The sequence below is a fragment of the Tuber melanosporum genome (genome assembly GCF_000151645.1).
Source record: "Tuber melanosporum whole genome shotgun sequence assembly, scaffold_125, strain Mel28".
Classification (NCBI taxonomy): Eukaryota; Fungi; Ascomycota; class Pezizomycetes; order Pezizales; family Tuberaceae; genus Tuber; species Tuber melanosporum.
This window is the reverse complement of record NW_003298783.1, coordinates 251,834-256,274: the sequence shown is the minus strand read 5'-3', so window position 1 is coordinate 256,274 and position 4,441 is coordinate 251,834.

The following is a 4,441-nucleotide window of genomic DNA, read 5'->3' as shown; positions in this document are numbered from 1 at the left end:
TGAAGTCTCTTGCCTTTGATACCAGATCTCAGTCCTCTCTTGAGTACTTTATTGCAATCAGAAGGAAAATGGTACCTTAATCTTGTACTCACATGCAAGCCCCAGGTTCCCATAGTTAGCTCTGGATCACCTATTTCCTAACTCCTATTAGTGGCTATGGTTGCTACAATTATGAAGGGTGGGCTACATCCTGAGAGTTCTCAGCAGTTAGCTGTAGAGCTCCAATTGAGGGTTGATATACCAACAGTTATCCTATTACTACCCCTCCTGGAGGATGGTATAGGTTGATTGCTTTTCCATTCATCGTGAGTGGTAGTTGAGGTGACCTATACAGTAGGTAGATTGGTTGCCTGTCACAAACCTGCTTGTGACAAAGCAGATTGGAGCTAAAGAATAAGGTTGTCACATGACTAGTACTAGTGAGTCATATGATGTTATCATTTTCGTATGTAGCTTATACATATGACTCATGAGTTTCATGCATGAGTTGCACTAGAGCAGATGACATCTTTTAAGGTTTGAAATTGGTTTACGTATATGGTGCAGTTGACTCATGCAAGTTAGCTGAGAATCTCACATGACTCATACTGGTGAGTCATAGGACATGGTGATGTAAAGGTATAAGTCATACAAGGTTAAGGTTAAGTGAGGTGTTTGTCTATATAAAGAGGTAGAGGGACCTCAAGTATAATGCTTCATTGCTCCTACATGCTTCATCACTCCTATTTTCCTCCTATATAGTTTGACAACATCATCATCAACTATTGTGGGCTATCTACCCTTCCCTCGACTCCCTTGACACTTTCAGCCTAGAGGCATGGTTTCTCTTCAACAGCTTCTCCCATCTTTGCCTGACTTGTTCTCTATGAGATCGATAGGGGAGCTATCTGGGTCTTGCCCGTAGTTGTATCTTGCTTGCAATGTTCACTTAGCTTTAGCACACTTGGCCTCCTCACTATATTTCTGGTGCGTGTAGGCATTGGTGGAAGTCTTTGTCTGCACTTGTATAATCCCTGTTGAGGAACGCCTCGGCTAGTAACTTCGGTATCTGTCGCATGGTGAGATTCCATCATACCCACCTAGTGTTTTGGTTCATATTGTGGTCAGCCTCTTACCCTTACACTTCTGATTCCCTCCTACTGGTAGTATTTCCTGCACTAAGTTACGCTTTCTCTCCCAGAACAAGAGGCTTCATGAGAGACTTGGTAATATAGCACTTGTTTGGTTTCTATAGTCAGGTCTACTCTTGGGCCTTGGGTCCTCTCTCCACCTCACCATTTCACTTGAGTCAGCTTATATCCTACTGTCAGCTCTCTTTTGATTGGTAATCAACTATCTTATTCCTCCGGCCTGTCATGTTTTGGGTTTTGGCCTGCTGCCTTCGTGTGGTTAATCTTGGGCTGGACACTTACTGCTGGGTGGCCTCTCCTCTGCTAAAGATCCACTCCTTGGGCCTGGTACTATAGACTTTATTCTTGATTGATGGGTTATGGTATTATACTACATCTGTAACACAGCTAGTTGGAAGTAGTTCTTTATAAATGGCAACTTGGTAGTTCTGTGGGCAGTAGTTACTTTCCTTTGTTTAATTTTCATTCTGTTGGCTACTTGTAATTAGTGAGAGGAGGGTCTTGTAACTAAGGAATCTTATTTAGCACATGGTGGGCTTCAAGGCGAGACCTTTTTGCCTTCAAGTCAGGGGGCCTGTGGGCTGCGTACCTGAGTTAATCATGCTTAAAGTGTCCGCAGTTAGGCCTGTACCAGAGGGTCCTGGGGGTCCAGGCTTTCTCTTCGTCCACAGTGAAGAAGTTTTCTTAATGCCATAGCTTACACTGCGTGCTATATTCTTGTATCCTGAACAGGAAATTAAATGATTATAAAAAAAGACATAAAAAAATAAAAATAAAATGACCTCCCGTATATGGCCAAGAAGGAACATTGCACGCGGTTTCTTGAGGGTGCAAGCCCCTCAAACATTGTGACGGCAAGAGATTAGCCTTCAGAAAATGACCAGAATACTTCTTATCACTACTCAGCACAACCTCTACAATAGAACTAAATGATGCACTACTCTCCCACCTCTTCCCACCCAGACTCACAATTATCAGCACATCCATCCTCAGTGCTTTTAAAGACCCCTTCCTCCTGCTATTGGAAGAAGCAGCCATCCCTCCCCACATGTCTTCTCCCTCCTTGTCTCTCAGCCATGACTTCATACCTCATGCAGTACCACAAAGGATCAATGTAGCCTGGCTCTCTCTTCTAGTCTTCCCTCTCTCTCTTCTGGTCTCATTGTGCTTCCATCCAGCATCATTCAAGATTGCAAATGGAGTGGTCCTAGTTAAGTCTGGAAAGTCATTGTATGACAATTCGGCCTCTTTCAATATTGTTCTCCTCCTAGAGAAAGTCTCCAAAATTTTGGAAAGAATAATGGCAAGCCATCTCTTCCCCCTGTCAAGGTATTTGGGCATGCTCAACTTGCATCAATATGGCTCCCTTCTAGGTCTTAGTACCTTTGAAGCGTGTGCTATCTTGGTACATGATCTCCAAACCCTCTAACACCCACAACTTGTAGCTTCCACCTTATTCATTGACATTATGGCGGGTTTCCACAACATCTCCTCCAATGAACCTCTCCATATGTTGTGCTCCAGAGGTGTTCCCCAATACCTCTGCTGCTGAACCAGATTCTTCCTAACAGGCAGGCAATACTGGCTCATTTTCCACGACTCACCAAGCATTTTCAAGCTTGTTCAAGTCTACATCTTGCACTGATCCTCCATCGCAGCACTCTTGTTTGTCATATACGTCTCCTCCCTTGACTGCCTAGTACTGTGAGGATAGATTCTCTTATATGTAGATGACTGGGCAGTAACCAGGGCCTCCAACCCCTATAGAAGAAATGTCCAACCCATCCAGCATCTGGTAAAAATGCTGACTTGGAGGAGAAGAAGGCTAGAGATCTCATTCTCTGTACTGAAAACAGAATTCTTATACTGGTGAATCTCCTGATACAAGGGCCCCACATCCCAGCTCCATATAATTATCTATGACCTACTCTCTCACCTCACAGGAGTGATCCAGTGGCTTGGCTACTGCTTCAAACTTGCATCGTACTCACACCGCTGAGTGACTAATACTCACTTGTCGAAGCACCTGGTGTTGGCGCAAGGTGAATTCTCTATGCTAAAAAGGCTATCAGGTCTCAGGAAAGGGCTTGCTTCCTTTCATTACTATCGACTGGCCTCCTCTGTCCTGACACCCATCCGACTCTATGGGGCAGATCTCATTTCCCTCTCTGCCTTCATGATTGACTTCTTAGCTGTCTTCTGGAGACAGGTTCACTGGTGGATTACAAATTTCTTTACGGAAACCCCTAATGCCATCCGCACTTGTGTGTTTGCTCTTCTGTCGCTCCTGTATCTTATTGAGCAACGCCAGAGCCTTGCACCACTTAGGATGGTCTATCGCCTACCTGAGCAAAGCTCAGCCATGTCACATCTTCACTCCTCCTTTCGTACCACCTCATCTTTCTACTCTCTAGAGGATCGCTGTCTTCTAACGTTAGGCCTCATAACAGGCTACAGACCCCTGAATGGGAGAACTCCAGAACTGATACCTCCTGTGAAGAGATACCTTCTACTAGACGCCATAGACCACAGGGTAGTCAAAGATGTGGGCTTACTCCCCTGTGTTCCCCCTGCATCTGAAGCCCTCCTCTCTTTCCCACAGGCCACTGTGTCCCAAAGTAACCTCTTATTTCTTACTGTCAAAAAAGGAGACCGAAGGCTACTCATAAATACCTATGCTAAGCAATACCCACCTCCTCTCACCTACGCATACACCAGTAGGCTTGCATTCCACCTGTTTCAGGGCTTCTGTAAGTTTATTGTAGGCTATATCCATTAGATAATGTTAGGAAAGGGTTACCTGACCAGCAACCTCTCCTGGAGAGACCAGGATACCTCTGATAGCTATCCCTATTGTGAGACAGAACCCGAGACCTTTCACCATGGTATCCTCACCTGCCCTTCCCATGAGGATGCCAAGAACCTCAACCTCCGTGAGGTTGAGAGCATATGTGAAAAAGAGATCCTCTGATTGTAACCGGCTCTCCTGGACAGCCTGGCTTTCTTCATCTCCCCAACCTCACATGGTTTCCCTCCAAGATGCCCATATTCAGAAATCCATCCCCTCCACCTCATCCCACCAGTAGTCCCATTCCTTTACCTGCCTCGTCGCCCTCCGTTTAAATACAGAAGGAGGAAAGTTTCGGTGATGTGTTTTCCTTTGAGATACGTTCTTCCTTATACTTAGTTTGAGCATTTCCCTTTATATTCAGCAGTATGTGCTTTACAATATGCATTGTTCACACTATTGGGAGGTACTATTTTGGTTTTCCTTGTTTATATTTGTTTTGGGATCCAGGTTTTGTTTGTGG